We start from the raw sequence: 18,531 nt of genomic DNA, 5'->3' as shown, positions 1-18,531 counted from the left end.
AAACAGATAGAATTTGTACAACTCAGATGACTGTACATATTGATGTAATCATTGATCATTAATGTCGCGCCTGTTCAATGGTTATGGTCCTGACTTTAGTGGTCGTCAAGCCCCAAGAGGCTTCCTTCTGGTCTCACAGACTCGCCGCGTCCGGTAGACCACAGTTGGCTCCTGATCCCATTGTTTTTTTAAGTATCTCTCCCGAAAATCCTCTATTTCCGGGCCGTGTCCTGGACCGACTCAACAGGTGCTGCGCTCATGGGCGGGGGGATTTCTGATCAGTCTGATGCAATTCCAAGCGTGCTGCAAAGGAACTCCAAGGAGTCCGCATCACCATCACCACCCACCCTTCCCAGATGGTGCTGTTTTAAATACGGATCTGCAGGGCTGAACGCAGAACTGGGAGATTTATTGCAAAATCCCGAGAAGGGGGGAGCACGGGGAATGGTGGGGCAGAATTTAAAGGTGCAACGCTTGCTTTTCCCCAGTCAAGCGACAACCAGTCGCATCTTTTTTTTTCTTTTCTTTTTCTGTCTGCCAGTCTCTGGATTCTAATTCACCAAGGAAGAGGTGTAAATATTGTGACATTTTGAGGCGTCTTGATGGATGAGAAAAAAAGCATCTGTCACTCTAAATTGTAGAGTTCCCTCTCCTCGCTAGATTCCTTGCTAGCGAATACTCGCTGCTGCCTAATACAGTTGCTAGGGTTTCGAATGAATGCACCCTTAAGGGAATATTATCCTTTTAGTCGACTTGCCAATTTATCTGACAGCGGAAGTGAGAAAATTGTAGATTTCACGTCTCTGGGAGACAAGGAGGGAAAATGCTTAACAGTCTCATTCTTTTAACTTCGAGATTTGTAACAACTTAAACCTCAAAAGTGTCACGTCATCCTCTCTCTCTCTCTCTCTCTCTCTCTCTCTCTCTCACACACACACACACACACACACACACACACACATCCTCGACTTGTGAGATAAAATGGTTTCACCTAAAGTGTCCTGGAAATGGATGTCACTTTAAAAATGGTGCACCTGGTAGTCACTGTTTATGTGTATTTACATAGAGCTTCTCAGCATGAAGGCAAGACATTTCAATACCTGGTTCTCTTTGAAATCAGGCAGATTAGAAGGTGATAAGAACAGGGGAAATAATTGGAGGGGGTATATTTTTAACCTAAAAAATAATAATAACAGAAACCTAGCTTACTTTTGTACCCCCTGGTCTTGCATATTTCTGTGTGTGAGATTTTGGCTTGGTCTAGCTTCCCCAATGGAATATATCAGTATTAATTCAGGTGGAAATATATTCACCCTGCCTGTAGCTTTTTCATTGTCAATGATAGTAAGACCTACAACACAGCAATTTTTGGAAGATAGAAGGGAATGTCTGAAAAGGTTTTGCAAAGCAGACACTCCATAAGTGGGAGGTATCACTATGACACTCGCTTTGCATTTTCATTCGACTGAACCAGAAACTAGTTATTTTTAAATATTATCTACTTTGTATGGTCAAGGCAGTAAATGGGGATTTTAAAAACAAGGGTTTTTTTGTTGGCTTGCAAAATATCATTTGTCAATTGCCTATCAGGGTAAATTGGAAAGATGACATTTAAAAGATCTAAAATCAACCAACATACATAAGCTTCTTCCTTCATTTGCCTATCACTCTCTCCCTATCACATCTCTAATCTAAATTCTTAATAAGAGGAGAAGCTACTGAATTCAGTTTCTTTCCTTTTCCTGGCCTGTCCTCTAGGGGAAGCTTTAGTAAGAAACAACACTCCCAAATCAGGCAATGTGAGAGACAAAGGCCTGGATGACCACAAAATAGCTGATCAGCCACAAATAAATAAATAAGTAAATAATAAAATAAAAATGAGACAAAGTCAGCATTGAGGCATGACTTACAAAAGATTTTTATTTTTAATTCTGTGATTGAGGGACCAGGCTCCAACTTGCTCAAATAACATTCACTCTATCCAATTGCTTACAATCTGTCAGTTAAAATGATGTCTAACTGAACATATTTTTTATAAAATATACTTCTACCAAATGCCAGTGAAGCTAATCTTTGCTTTTAATTAGGACAGACTAATCCAACCATTTAAATGATTCTAACGAATATGAACTGATATCATCTGATTTTAAAATTTTGCTTAAAACTAAATTTGTTCTGAAAAGGACTGACTTGCCAGAAAAATATTTATTTTTGTAGCTTTCTCTTCACTCTGTGGATAATTTAATGAGTTGCCTATTTTAATTTTACAACTGCTACCTCAGAAGTATCTCAAATTATCTTTCTTTGGCTGGTATCTTTTTCTGCTGAACTGCTACTGCTGTGTGTGTGTGTGTGTGTGTGTGTGTGTGTGTGTGTGTGTTTCCTAGTGGATTTAACAAGCAGTTAGTCTCTTAAATTTATATACCATAATCCATGTAAAGAACAGGGAGTAGTACTTTATATAGAAAAATAAACATTAACATTTAGTAGAGCTTACCATTTATTGAATCTTAATGAAATGGAGAGGGGGGGTGCCTTTATGGGAGAAAGATTAAGTTCTTGAACAATAAAAAGAAAATTTCCTCCCCCCTTTGGCTTAAGAGTTACCATAAGTTTTTAAAAAATGAAATCTTTCTTCTTTTACTTTGGAAGTTAAAGCTACTGCTTTAACAAGTGTTTCTTGAGAAAGATACACGTGTTCCATAGAGACTAACATCCCAAAACCCCACAGTGCAAAAATCAAGATGTTAATTCTTTCTCCCTGCCTTCATTCTCATTTGGCAATTTCTGGAGTGTTCATTCTGAGTTTCTTAAAATTCAGATTGACTTTTTTTCTCTCTTTTTCTAACATTCTAAAAGAGTTGTGTAAAGGATTCCACTATAATGCAGATTTTATTTGTATTTCCTAATAACAATAGCTTATATGCATGGAGTGCTTCAAAAGCTCTTTCCAGGTTTCCTTATTTAATGTCTTCAGCAATTGTGTGGGACAGGAATCATCAGTCACCTTTCACTGATGAGAAAACTCAGGTTCAGAGTTGCCTAAGAACACGTTGCCAGTAAGAGGTGAAGACTGACTTGGAATCTATTTCTTCAAATGTTAAAGACTACCTGTTTCTCTCCAGACCATGTCTCAAACCCTGTTCAGCCATCTAAGGGGGTTATAGGAATTATTTCTTCCTATTTTGATTGCCTAAATTTTTTTAAAAAAGTGATCTACAAAGAGTTTCCCAAATTTTGCATGCCAAATGAAAAGTTTTAACCAGCCATTCTTTCATTCTTCCACACTTAGAGAGTCAAAGAAGGCAGGAATCTTCCTGGTGCTGACACACCATCTAAGGCACAGTCACTAATTCCACCCCAAAACAACACAGAGAATAAGAAGAGCCAAAGCCAAGAAGCACTTTACTTTTTACTTGTGAGTCATAGAATCTGAGGGCTGGGAAGGTTCTCAGAGGTCACCACCCCGCACATATCTGACGCATGAATTCATGCTGACTTGTTTCCTTGGAACCCTCTGGAACTTGATGCCAGTCTTGGGTGCCTGGGATCTTGCTTATCTTGGTAGATACCTGACACCTAAGGGAATCATGAGTTTGATTAGCCCAAGAGGTATACTTTCTATAGAATCTAACATTTATAATTTTATTTCATAAGCATTAATTGACAACCTATTATGTGCCAGGAGTCTGGAGATTCAGCAATGAGCAAGACTGAGTGGTACCTATTTTAGTGGAGCTTACAGGTTAGTCATGATTAGTCCTTAAATTTGCTCTGTTCCCCAGAAGGGGGAAGGCTTCTGGAGTCTTACCTTTTTTAAGAGAACCAGATTAAAAGCCTGAGTTCAAGCTTTGCTCCCAACTAGTTGTCAGTAGCTGGAAAAATCAATTAGTCCCTCTCAATCTCTATTTCCTCACACATACAAGGAGGATATCCTCAGGATAAATTCTAAATGCCATTTTAGCTCTAAGTTTGGGTGATATGATGGATAACTATTTCTTGGTGGAAAGTAAGGCCTAAGTCATCCTAACCTTTGATGACTTACAATTTTGGGGTGCCATCAACTGGTGAAAAAAACATTATGAAAAATCAAAGCAGCTTATTTGAACCCAGCATAGAGAGAATCTAGATATTGAACCTATCGTTCTGAGGAATGATGACTTGGAAAATCTTAACTTGAACAACGATCTCAAAGGTCCACAGATTCTATTTTAAAGTGATAAGATGAGAGACTCCCTATCACAGCGGTTCTCAACCTGTGGGTCGCGACCCCTTTGGCGGTCGAACGACCCTTCCACAGGGGTCGCCTAAGACCATCCTGCATATCAGATATTTACATTATGATTCATAATAGTAGCAACATTACAGTTATGAAGTAGCAACGAAAATAATTTTATGGTTGGGTCACAACATGAGGAACTGTATTTAAAGGGCCAGAAGGTTGAGAACCACTGCCCTATCACATGCCTACTTTCTTTGTGCAAACAGAAGTTCTAATTTTTCAGGTCATTTCCTTTTGAAATCAAAGATAATACTTCCTGAAATTGTCTGGGCTTCATGAATAATGCATTATAAACACATGATAATAGATAATTAAATAGACCAACCAGGAGAAACATGAAAGGTAGCTGGTAGCCCAATGATTGCAGAAGGTGTGTGGGCATTTTGACATCCAGGAAATGCTATAGATCTGTCCTTAGCTAACTCAGGCTGGTGGAGATAATTAAGAGAAACTGTGGGTGTAGAAAGGCTGCAATCCATTCCCTAGGATTGGCTGGATTGCTGCAGTGGTTCAAAAACAATTGGCACAGCCGCCCACACTGGACATGATTGCCCTTTGATGAGGCAGCTATTGACTTTTATAAAGATGCCATATTTAAAATAACTTCTGATGTATTAGGCATGACAGACATCATTCTTGGATTCTATTTTAGACAAATGGCAAAATATATTTCAAATAATTAATTTAAAAATAAAAAGCTAGTCTAGTTTCTAAAAGAAACCCAGCAGTTTAGCAACATGTGACCTCTGAACTTAACAGCTCAGTCTGAAGTTAGGAGATACATGTGGCCTAGATGAGACATTTTGACCAGTCGTGGGCATTTTCTGGATTACCACAGGAGACAGAGGGTGCTCTGCTAATTTTTAACCTCTGAGTTCAATGCGCTCCAAAATCTTCTCACACTGGAAAAGGGAAATCTAATCAATTGCCCTAAAGAGCAGGAAAAAAAATGCTCTGTGATCTTTGTGCTCAGAGTGCATGTTAGAATGTTACGGAATCTAGAAATTTCTTCAGAATATGCTAAATTGCGAACACATCAGAACCACAAGGAGTTAGAACTGATTTACCTTATCTCCAGCTTCAAGAAAAAATATCAACTACCTACTCTCCAGAGGTAATAAAGTGACTGTGGGAAGAAATACCCAAATTGGGTGACTAGAGAGAGGCTCCACAAATATCTAAAGCCTTTTGAATAGGATATTGCAGAGTGAGTGAATGGAAAAGAGAGGGACTGTGAAGAAAATTAAGCAGAGACATAAAAAGGAAACCAAAATAGGGTTGACATTTATATTGGGTTTTTGAATTGAAGAGTCCTTTTTGTGAGTATTCCTCAAGGGGCATTTGTCCATTGAGACTGATCTCTACTGTCCACGTTCGTTATGGTTCTGGTTAGTCTGGTAGAAAACAATGGTTTCTTCTGCTTTTATCTCCTTCAGTAAGAACTTCTTTATCCCCCAACTTCCATAATCAGTGTTTCAGAATGGCCTTGTTATTTTTCTCCTTGGGGAATGTTAACGTGGGCTTTGTAACCACTTTTGTACCAGGGACTCCGCTCTTGGCAGTCTGGTCAAGTCTGTGTAAACCCTTCTCAGAATACTGTTCCTAAATAAAAATAAAGAATAAGATTATAAAAGAAGCCAATTATATTGAAATACACTCAAAATATAAAAACGGTATACTATGTGACAATAATTTAGTGCTTTTTAAATGCACTTTAAAGGTAAATATTATGATTTGTAAGTGGTGATAAGCCTCATTATATTTTAAATTATCTATAACAACTGATATGTGACATGAAGATGTCTGTAATTTCTATTGGTGACAAAATCTACAACTGCTATTTAGTTTCCAAAACATATTTGACAACAGAACACTTGGGTAGGGGAGCTTGTTAACATAGCATAGGTTCAGAAATGTTCATTTAGTCTCTTGTTACCTTTTGGAATTGGCCATTGAGTTTTCCTTCTGGGTAAAAGGAAACTGGCATTTGAAAACAAAACTTTTAAAACTCACTTTTGCCATTAAACAAGTTGCCAAGTGGAGAACAAACTGAGTGATGAATTGGTTAGGGTATAATAGACATGTTTATATTGACTGAACTTGCTATTACTCTAATGTTTATACTTTTACTATTAGCACTGCCTTAGAAATCCATCACTCTATTGAAAAATAGAAAAAGTCAGACTCTGCTCATTAACTCAGTGAACCTTACCATAGATATCTGGCATGACTTCACTAACCTCAACAGACTATAAAGACATCATTTTTGTCATTATTATACTATGAAGTGTATGCAAATTATGATGGAATGGGACAACATTTATTTTGCATTTGCCCAGCACCAAGTTCTTTGCTTTGCATTTGACATATATTAATTAAACCCCAAAGCAGCTCTCTGAGATAGATTATATTCTAATTGTATAAATAAGGAAACTGGAGCTCAGAGAGTTTAAGTAATTTACCCAAAATTATATAGCAAATATTAATTGGAAAAGTTAAAGTTCAACTTAAAGTTTTCTGGTTCCAAAGTCCATTATAAAATCATGTCTCCCTCTCTAATAGCTACCTCACAGGTTTGATTTGGGTTTCTCATTTTTAGGTTTGCACGTGCATTTTGTTACAAGATCTTCACCACAACCCTATGAGATGTCTGAGAATCTCAAAATTAGTGGCCACAAGTGCTGTTTTAGAATTATAGTGAATCTTTGCTAACTAATGAAAGACTATCAAACCACTAATTGTCACCTATCATTTTTGAAGCTCCATTTTCACAGTCACAACATTGAGAGAGTGACAATATTTAAAATGTTTTGTAAGGGTCAAATAAATGAATAATAAAATCTAACTTTATTGAGTTCATTGTGGTGAGCATTCTACATTTTCATAGTTAATTGAACCCTCACAATGGTCTTTCTAGGCAGATATTATTGTTATTCCCATTTTAAAGGTAGGGAAACAGAGGCATCTGTTAATAAACTAACTATTACTAAATTAGCAGAGCCAATAAGTAGCAAAGCTTGACTCAAACCCAGGTCTGTATATTGCAAACCCCTTTCTTTTAATCAGTAAGTGAATCTATAAATCCCTGTGTGATCTTGGCTATTATTATTATCATTGCTGACATGTTTAAAACACTAACAGGAAAGAGAATTGTTCAGAAATAAATATATACTCACTGAAGAGAAAGATTAGTATCTGAAACTCTTCACCTGCACATTCTTCCTTCCACTTTATTTTATCAACCCAATGGATAATATCTAATTCCTTTCTTAACTTGTTTAGGGCAGTTCCAAGTTAATTGACTCCTGGGAGTTATTGAGTAAGAAATGTTATAAATTGTTTACATTAGGATTTAGAGAGTTTAGAGACCATTTCATAAATTTGCCTTTTCAAACTGTTAGTGACTATAGCACTGCAGATGCTGTGAGGAACGCCCTCTCCAAAAACACAGTGAATGACAAATCTCCAAAGCTAACATGTTGTTTACAGATATGGACAAGAAGAGGCTGGACAAGCGCAAAGCTAAACATAATTACAAGGTTCACAGTCCCTGCTGGGGACTAAAATGTTTATTGGATTTCCTTGTGCAATTCAATGTTCTTCCTTAGAAGACTCCACTCCAAACTTGGAACTTCTCTGGAAATAGCATCTCATTTGGGAGAATGCCAAGAATTGGTGTCTGGGTCCTTTGTATATTTGCATCAACTCAGAACTCAGAACACCAGCTCTAGAAACTAAGCTGGGACATAGTCTGGGTAAGGGAGTTACATATCTACTTGGGCATCTTCCCGATAAATGTCATCCATCTCCCTCCTGGAAAGCAAATCCTAGAAAGATGTGGTTTTAAACGAGGGATTGGATGCATACTGGTAAGTCTTGGATAGCACAAGTCAGTGATGTTTGCAGAACTGCCAAAGTCATGTAAAGAATCAAAGAAGAGTATGAATCCTTACCTTGGCTTGAGGCTCTAACTCTAGGGGAAATAATTACATAAGATCCAAGTTTAGTTTACCAGATGATATGCAGTTCCTGAAAGGAGTCCAAATTTACATAGCAAAAAGCACCTTAGAGATGATCTAGCTCATTGGTCATCCTGGTGCACTAAAATCACCTGGGTCATCTGTTCTTTCTGAGCTAAGGTCTGAATGTACTGCCAGACTTGACAAGTGGTTATAGCGAATAGCCCACTGCCCTCATTTTATTGATTAACTGAGGTGCACAGTAGTGAAGATCTCTCAACTTCAACCACCATGTCTATGGAACTTATAGTATCTATGTGAACAAGCTTGGGCTAGTGAAGTGACTTGCCCAGGTCACATGGCCAGAAAATAATAGAGTTTAAATGAGGACCCAAATTCTCTTGACTACTATTTATTACAATATGGGCCTTAAAATCATATTACATTGATATTTCTTCTGTTTTCCAATAAAACATCTTACCTAATAATAGACAAACATGTAAATTGACTGTCCCTCTGCTACACTCACCAGCCAATCAGGAGAGTATGCAAATTAACCCAACAAAGATGGCAGTTATTTGCATACGTAGGCGCTAAGGGTGGAGCAAAGACTGAAGGCTCTGGCTGGAGCAGCAAAGGCCTGGGTCCAGTGCCTGAGGAAAACTGGTGCCGGCAGCCAGGGGAAGGGAAGGCCTATTGCACGAATCTCTTCATGCAATGGGCCTCTAGTCTATATATTAAAGGCTAATATGCTAAGTGTCTGACCATCCCACTGGTTGCTACGACACGCACTGACCACCAGGGGGCAGATGCTCAACGCAGGAGCTGTGGAGCTGCAGTGACTTGGCAGAGGCGGTTCTCGGGTGACCCACCCCAAAATTAGAGAGGAGGGAGCCTGATTCCTCACAGGGCCACGTGATTCCACCTTTGACCCCATGGGTTATGTTTTTACTGGGGCACTGTTGGCCCCGAATCTGGTTTACTGCACACTTGCCTTTGCATTCCACACCCTGTACAACAGCAACTTTGCAGAGTGCCCTCTAGCACTCCAGGACCCTTTGGGGGATGTCAGAGAGCTGGTTTTGGCCTGATCCCTGCAGGCCAGGCCTAGGGACTCCACCTGCTGGAGAGACCCCACTCATTTTGCAGATCTGGGGAGGGACCACAGGAGGTTGGCTCCAGGGCCTGTCTGGCTCATCTCGCCCAGTCCTGCCCCACCGGCCACCTTCTAATTAATTTCCTTTCAATGTGCACAAATCCATGCACTGGGTCACTATGGACAGTCTGTACAAGACTTTAAGTATTTTGATTTTCAAAATAAAGTGTTTTGTATTTAACTTGGATTAATTACTAAACTGTAAGCATAATTAACAAAATGTCAACAGCATGCTAAAAAACATTAATTTCAAAATGATAGGACAAAACTAATCATAAAGTTCCTCAACTCTCCATAGTTAATGATTATTGAGACATTAGCTAAGATTAATTGAAATTTCAAGTTTTCATTAATTCCTTTACTATTCTCTGTGTTTTGACTTACTTCATTTGGTTCTAGATTCTTACGTGATATTTGACAACGGCTTTATTTATTTTTCAGTAACAAAATTCTTGTAGCTTCCTCTTTCCTTCCCCTAGGAAAACAAAACAAAAAAATTTATTTATTTCCTTCAAAAAGATCAAGAAATAAGGGAGGCATTCTAAAAGTAATTATACTTATTAAAATACCTAGTCTTAAAAATGTTAGGAAATGTTTACTAATTTAAACTTTATATTGTTTTAACCCATGTCACTTTCCAAAAAAATATTCTTCAAGTCTATTTCTTTGTTCTTCATATGATATCCATATGTATAATTCCACTTTTATGATTAATTTATATTATTAATTACTGTTTTGAAGTTGTGTCCTTTTACACATCAATTAATTGGAGGGTAAATTAGATACTTTATAAGTTCATATAAATAATAACTACAAATTACAAAAAAACCAAAAAATAATATTAGAACAAATTGGTAATTAGTCAAGCAAATAGTCAAGAATATGTCAAACTTCTAGATATTTTTTCAGATAAATTGGTATCATGTAGGTGAGTTAGCATGATTCTCTTTAATGGAATTCAACTTATTTTTACTTACTTTAATTAGGTTTGTGTGCAGATAAAATGGAAGGCAAGGGAAATTTGGCTTGCTAAGTAGTTCTAAGATGATCAACATCCACAATCTGGTTGTAATGCCATAAGAATATGTTTATTATGTGACAATGATAATTCAAATTAGCATTCGGTATAGACATAAAGCAATGAGCAATGCAACTTAACTTCAGTTGTTTATCCTGAAAACACTTTTTTAAACTAAAGAGGTTAGAAATATATGACTTTTTTTTATTAGAAAAGTCATAATGTATAATAGTATTGGCTCACTCTCCCCAAGGCTTCCAGGAAAACTATACTTATGATATAAAAGATTCTCAACGCTAACCCACATTTGCATGAAGCATGAAATTGGTAATAAAGTTTGGGGTCTTCATTTTTCTAATTCAACTTGAAGGCTGTCTTGAGGAAAGCTGACTGTGGTCTGAGTTTACATCCCAAAAATATTTTTAATTTATATGATGTAATCAACATCTGACTTCCAAAATTTGATATCTGGCCATATACACTCTCACCTCACATACATTGTCCCCTCTCCCAGGTCATGACTACTATCCAAACAGAGAAAAATGAGTTTCCCTGAGTACATATATACAATGACTAAAAAAATTTTTTTTAATATATTTTTATTGATTTCAGAGAGGAAGGAGAGGGAGAGAGAGATAGAAACATCAATGATGAGAGAGAATCATTGATCAGCTGCCTCCCATTGGGGCTTGAGCCCACAACCTGGGCATGTGTCCTGACCAGGAATTGAACTCTACTTCCTGGATCATAGGTCAATGCTCAACCACTGAGCCATGTCCAGTAGGATGGGTGGGAGGGAGGGTTGAAAGGAGCGGGGAGGGATGTCTTGGAATTTAAATGCAGGTGCTCCCCCATTCATTTCCCATTTTACCCCATCTCTCTATCCCTCTATCCTCAACTTTATGAAGCATTATATTTGTCCTGTCCATCTGCATCGACATCACCCTTTCTGAGGTCCAGCTAGACTCACCACTCTGTGGTGCCCTGCACTGGTAGACTAAGGGTCCAAAAGTGCCTACTTATGGCAAACGCTCTTGGTCTACTTTTGATCTCAGAATCCCTTGACAATTTCTCAAAATAATATTATGAAGGGGAAGTAAATGTTCTCCTCTCTTACCCAGTATCTTTTTGGAGTGCTGATTTTGTTCCATGTCTGGCCTAATTTCTTCTTGGAACTACCTGCTTGATTTTTCAATTACCATTGAATGCCCTAAACATGTCCTAAACAGGCAGCCATGAGTAGTGGGAATGGCATTTCTGCTGATCCCATGCTTTCAGCTAGGCCAGTGGTCGGCAAACTGCAGCCCCTTGAGTGTGGCTCTTCCACAAAATACCACGTGCGGGCGCACACGTACAGTGCGATTGAAACTTCGTGGCCACACTCAAGGAGCCAAAGAGCCGCATGTGGCTCGCCAGCTGCAGTTTGCTGACCACTGAGCTAGGCTATCAAGAATTAGAAGGCCCAAACTCTTTGGTCACTTTGGATTGTGAGATCATAATGGAGCTATACCTGACAAGTGAAATAATCAGGTAAATTTAATGCTGGGTATCATGCAGTTTATAATAATTCTCTTTTATGGGCCTCAACTTAGTCTTACACCATTCTAATTAGGTTTTGTGTGGAAAAAAAAGAGAGAGGCAAAGGTTGAATTTAGGGAAAAAGTTCAAACTTTTTGTAGACCTTACCTTCTGAAATAAATTATGCATCAAAATAAACACTAACAAAATTATATCAAATTATATTAAAATTATATGAAAATAAATACTATCCAATTTAACAATTAAAGGCCCACAACTTGAGAAGTTAAGTGGAGTACAGAAAAATCACTTGTTCTTAAGCAATTTTATTGAAAGTAAAAGAAGTAAATGCAAATGTCCCAATCAAGATCTGTTTATTTTGAAAAACGCTTCCTCCAAATACTAAGGTTAGAAGATACAACTTTGACATAAAGGCTCATCTTTTTATGAAACAACCACTTTTGTCTCCAGGTTGCAAGAGGATTTGTCCATCTGATTGAATCTTCCCTTTAGTTTTTCCCAACAGCTGTGTTCAGATAATTCATGACTCCCATGTTTCCTGAGCCCTGGATAATTTCACACATATGTCTAGTTTGGGACTCCACATTTTCAGAAGAATATGGAGATCTTGGAGGAAGTCCAGGGTAGACCAAGGGAAAGATTAATGCATTGGAAGTTGGAGTTTATGAAGAAAGGTTGTGAGATCCGATTTCTTGCTATGAGAAAAGTCTGAGTGGTGACTTAATAACACAAGGAGGTTAGTAAGCAGCTGTTCTCCATCTTCACTAAGGTTGGATGACATGTAATAAGATATAAATTACAACAAGAACAAAAATGTGTTACAAGTGGGAACTTCCAAGCGCTAGAATTGCTGGATTCTTAGAAAGGTCCTCAGAAAATGGATGAGTAGTCTACTTCCCTGATCTTCAATGATAGGCCCATGAGTAGTGAGGAAGATGAGATAATCTCTTAAGATCTCTTCTGAATCTACTGTTTTATGTCTACCTAATCACAGTTATTTGTCTGAACTGTCTCATTTTCTCCCTTCTAGTCCCTCCACACACACCCCTCCCCCAACCCTTTATCCTTTGTCTATTTCTGTAAAACATTGCTAACCAAGGATAGTTAGAGCCCTGATCAAGGTGGTGGGCCCTTCCAGGTTTGGGAACAAGTTTCTTGCCCATCACTACTATCCCCTGGCCACTAGGGGCATGCTGATGCTTATCTTCCAAACCCATGGCAAAACAAAACAAAATTCCTACCTTTAATTGACAAGTGGCCCAAGTGGATTAAAAAACAAATCTTATATTCTAGAATTTGAGGCCCTAAAGAGTTGAAATGTATCGTATTCATCTGCCTGTATCATTGTCCATAGAATAGTGTCTGGCTGTAAGGTGCTCAGCAAGTTTTCATCATTTGAAGGACTATAATTATGAAGGTATTAAATTGAAAGTAAACTGCCATTGAAAAAGTCAAGAGTTTCAGATGTTTCCAAATGGTTCTGAATGCCAGACAAATCTAAAGGCTGATCCCTGCTACACATATGCTATTGGAGATTTTAATTCCACCATGGCTGTGCTATCTAGAGGACTTGCACGAGAGAGCCAGTTGCACATCCTGCCCAGGTCCTTCATCAAAAAGACCATCAAAGATAGGCACTACATTGCCGGTGTGGCTCAGTTGTGTATGGAAGGATTGCCAGTTCGATTCCCGGTTTGGGGCACAAGCCCCAATTGTGGGTTCAATGCCCAGTGTGGGGCATTCTGGAGGCAGCCTGATCGATATATTGATGTTTCTCTCTCTTCTCCTCTTTCTTCCCCTCTCTCTAAAAATTAAAGATCTAAGAACAAAAAGAAAGATAGGCACTGTGTAGATTCAGAATCACATAAAAATAGGCCGAATTCTTAATGTGATTCTTTAATATGACTTTGGGAATTTCAGTTATTATTTTTTCTAAATTATCTTTTTGCAAACCTTTCTAGCTTTCCCCATGAAGAATACAAATTTAATGTGAGAAAATCTCTCACCCCAATCATCACACAACCTCAATAGTTGGCTCTCAAAAATAAGATAATCTGCTCCTTATAATCTGTTTCAATATCCTGAAACCCTTTGGTTTAAACTTCCTAATTCTTTCCATGTATTTTCTCCCAGTAAAACCAACAAACACCATGATCATTTATCATTGTCAGCTCTAACTTTTGTCCTAAATTCACAATCACATCTCTTTTGACCATACTTACAGAAACATCACAACGTGTATTCTTCACCATTAATTTTTAAATGTTCTCAGGGAAAATCTGGTAATGTGGAGGGTTACAAGTTGATGACTCTCATGTGTTTGGGGGTTCGTCTCAGTTGTTTTGTAATGGTTTTTGTGCTGAATTTCTTGATCCAACTCACTATTACTCCCAGATGAGACCGATTTTTTACCTTGTTCTATTCTCCTAATGTTGGCCCTTCTAACATGGTCTTACTGTGGATCCTTTCTTTTGTTTGTAAGTAATGGCCATGCCTGGTTACATAGTTCCTGTAACAGGTGATGACCAATTTGGACACATCTGAAGATGCCATGGAGCTGTCCTTATGGTACATTAAAAGCTTGTGGAGGAGTACACCTCACACGATGGTGCCATCTAAGGAACAGGGATACGATTTCTCCCTTGAGATTTTTCTCAAGACAGGCCTCACTTAATAATTTGGAGGATTGTGAGCGACATAGCTCAGTGTTGGATTGGGCCTTTGACATCATCCAGCATGAATTTGAAAATACCTTTGTCACTCTGCTCAGCAGGAGAGTTTTCTGTTTGCTTATTATTTTCCTTATGCTAATTACTTCAATTTTCAGCAGTTTTTGAGATCAATTAATTTGATTCCAAACAACTCTTTTTTCTTTTGTTTTGCGAGGAGACTGAAGGCAGCAGTAACTAGGAAGCGTAAATAAACATAATTAAACATAGATGCTTATAGTGATACTAAAACTGACCTCAGCCAATTAAAATTATTAATAGAAAAAAGTATGTCAATGTCAAATCTGAGCTTACTGCCCCTGTTCCCACTTGGATAATGAAGATAAGTATATATTTCCTGACAAGAATAGATGGGAATTCACATTTCATCCTGAACTTTGTCTTTCTAGAACACTGGGATAGCATAGTATTAGACCAAAATAAAAAAATAAGAAAAGGTCAAAATTCAAAACTAATTTTAAGCCCCAAAAGTGAAATAGGGAGCATTTTCTTTTCAAGCAGTGAAGCTTTTCCTCAGTATCACTCTCGATCACAATGGAAAAAAAAACTTGTAAAAAGTTTGACCTCAAACCTTGAACACTCTAGATCAGTGGTTCTCAACCTTGGCTGCACATTAGAATCACCTGGAATCTTTTTAAAATCCTGATTTCTGGGTCTCATCCTCCAGAAATTGTTTCTTTGTTAAGGGGTGGGGCCACAACATTAGTAACAAAGAAACAGAATTTCTGGAGGATGAGGCCCAGAAATCAGGATTTTAAAAAGATTCCCAGGTGATTCTAATGTGCAGCCAAGGTTGAGAACCACTGCTCTAGATGTTACCTGAATTAAACAAATAAAAACATTTAGCATTCCATGCAAGGCACTGGTACAACTTTCGCTCATTTTGATATCATTGCTTTTGAATTTAAGATGCACTTTTAAGGCAAGTGTTTTAAGTCTGGTAAAACACTATAATTACAACTCAAAGTTTGTAAGTGCTCAGAAGTGTCAAGAGGTCAGATTCATCAGAAGGTTTATCTAAATTGGCATTTGATCTTTTTTTTTCCTAAATATTCCTGCTACTTCTGACTCCTCTGCCTTTTCCTCAGTGAAACTGCACCACACACTGGAAAGTAAAGATACAAACATTTATTTGAATAATGTCAAGGGAAAGTAGAAATAAGAAGATTGACCACAGACACAACCAGAGTCTCAGAAATGAGAACACTTTTTTTTTCTTCTTCTTCTTCTTCAGCAGAAATGCAGCTGTGGCAATGTGAATTGAAAGGTAAAAGATTTGTCATCACTTCTAACTTAGCAGCATTGAGAAGGCTGCTAAGATTCCTGATGTCCACTTGCCAGATATTTTTCAGGAAGGGAGTAAATTGCAACTGAACTTAAAAACCTGGGGAAAGAACTCATTTCCAAGCAAACTTAAAGTTGGAAAGAAAGCATCGGTTTGAAGCTATCATAAAGTTTAATAAAAAACAAAGTTTAGGGTAGGACTCTTCCTGTATTTTATAAAGTAGTACAACTATTTTTTATTTACTTATAAAGCTAGCCTCTTAAATTGTCTTTGCAATATTAAAAGAAATTGTGCCTGCCTTCAGCCCACACCCCTGGGAATCAATATAGAGGTTCTTTGAGGGGGGTGAGCCCAGATTCATGCCCTCTGTCCTTTATTGCTTCTGGATAGCCCGCATAGTTCACATACATTGACTGTTCCCCAATAAACATCACCATCTGTGCAGTAGGGCAGTTTGTATTGGTCATGTGTTCAGTCAAGTTGACAGAGGTGCAAAGCTAAATGTGTAACACTCTAAGAATATGCATATATTTGAATAATTTGACTATTCAGCCCAACAATTTGCCAAGATGCTCTGAATGATCACACCTCCTGATAACACTTCCAAGGAGCTTCGCTTATTTTGGAGTGGGGATATTCTAGCTGGAGTTCCTGAGTTCATTGGCATTTAGTCGTGTGAACTTGGGCACATTTTTTTTTTCGTGACACTGAGCTTCTGGTTCTTCGTTTATAAAATGAGAATAATATTTTCTGTCACTGGTCGTTAGACGCTTTAAAACAGCTAATAAAAGCGAACTCATTTTGTTAACTGTAAACCCTTAGGTAAACTGAACTGAGTATATATTAACATTATATATTCGGTTCAACAGCACATTCTTGATAACCGCAAGAGGGTCCAGGAAAGGAAACTGTTTATAAATCTCTCCCTTTCCCCAAATTAAGGTTGGAGTGTTTAGGGAAATTCTTACAGCAATTATTAGGTCAAACCTCTTTGAGAGTACAGAAAAATGCACATACACACAAAACTACCCCAATGTTGGGGGGGGGGGATTCCTCTGACTCCAATTTGTATCCTTTAAGAAAGAGTATTTCTTAAAGTGTGACCTCAGATTTTCTGCATCTTAATTGTTTGGGGTTCTTGTTCAATCTAATCCCTGGACCCTGCCCCGCCCCTAGTAAATCACCTTGTCTGGAAGAGAAATCTGCATTTTAACAGGCTCCCAGGTGATCTTCCTGCTGGGAGCAGGTCCAATGACTCCAAGTTAAGCACTGCCCTCTGGTTCCTTGTTCTGAAATTTAAGGTCTGTCCTCGTGCGTACGGTCGAACTAATGGGAAGAAAATTCAGCTTTAATGCAGGAACCTGTGTAGACGCTTGACAGCGTTCGTCCAATGGCAAATTGAAAACGGTCCTTGGACCCTAGCCACTTTCATTCTCTCCAAGGGTCTGGGCCACTGGCAAATATGAACCGGAAAGACTGTTTGCTAGCAGAAAAGCTAGGGGGAGGGGATGGGCGAGAGGAGGATCAACGGAGCCAATTGCTCCCTCCCTCCCCACTCCCCCCCCCCACCCCCTTAAAACAGAAGGCTTTTTATCTTTGCTGCCCAGGTTCATCATTAAAAGGGTTGGTTTATGTGTGTAAGTTTGCTATGGAGGGAAGTGAAAACATCTGCAAAACCATGCAATGCCTGGAACGGAACTCTTCTAATAAAAGATGTATCATTTTAAATGCGCTGAATTTTGATTCTGGTAATTCGTGCACTAGAGTGTCTATTTCGAGGCAGCGGAGGTATCATATGACAGCGCACGTCAAGGCACCGTGGAGCCCTCTCGTGGACTCCCACCCACTTTCCCATTCACCGCCGCGAGGGCTGCTGGCGCTGCCGCTCCCCCCGGCGAGCTAGCATGAAATCTCCCTGCCTCGGCCGAGATCAAATGGAGCTCCTCGCTCAGGGGGTGCGAGTATTACCTCCGCCATGCAATTTCCACTATCAATAATTTAACTTCTTTGCTGCAGAACAGAAGGAGTACAGACCGGGCACCAAAGACTTGCCCCCCAACCCCCCTTCTTTTTAACGAAAGGGAACGTGAAAAAAAAAAATAGTCTGGGAGTTTTGGGACGGAAGTCTTCCCCAGAGCAGCTGCCTTGATGTTTACTTTGACAAGTAGTGACTGAAAAGGTGGGTTTCTTCTATTTTTCTCTTTCCGTATTTTGTTTGTTTGTTTGTTTGTTTCCTGTTTTGTCGGCTAGAAAGCATATGGCTTTAGTGAGGTCTGTCATTGCCTTGGCTTCCTGGCTGGAGCAAGTAACTTGGTGTAACGTTATCTGGGGGCGTTCATTAATAAGGAATACCGTTATTATCTTGATTGAATTCCTATTAGGCAAACTCCAGAGAGGTCAGTGCGCGAACTCCGGTTAAGCCGGCGTGTTTAAGGCAGCGGAGTAAACCAATAGTCCCCCTGCTCTGTGCGCTTTCATTGTGTGCTCGCGTTGGCAAGCTTCGCGGTGCGGGAAGGTGTGTCTGTGGCCGGGAAGCGCACGCCCTCTCCCGCAGAACTTGGGT

The 18,531-nt window shown here is 38.8% G+C and overlaps 1 protein-coding gene across 3 annotated transcripts in view; it reads left to right on the top strand.

The window, feature by feature from the left end:
* The window catches only part of BDNF (brain derived neurotrophic factor), a 56,194-nt gene that overhangs the window by 2,969 nt on the left and 34,694 nt on the right, over window positions 1–18,531 (top strand). The window contains exon 1 of one of the 3 annotated variants that reach the window (XM_023756375.1): window positions 17,837–18,147. The exons of the other annotated variants lie outside the window; for them this stretch is intronic. The gene's annotated coding sequence lies outside the window, so the exon portion shown is untranslated. Of the gene's footprint in view, window positions 1–17,836; window positions 18,148–18,531 lie in introns of those variants that run through there. 3 annotated transcript variants of the gene reach the window in all.

This window comes from Myotis lucifugus, unplaced genomic scaffold, assembly GCF_000147115.1.
Source record: "Myotis lucifugus unplaced genomic scaffold, Myoluc2.0 scaffold_92, whole genome shotgun sequence".
NCBI lineage: Eukaryota > Metazoa > Chordata > Mammalia > Chiroptera > Vespertilionidae > Myotis > Myotis lucifugus.
The sequence above is the reverse complement of the archived record's forward strand: the minus strand, read 5'-3'. Positions and strand labels throughout refer to the sequence as shown.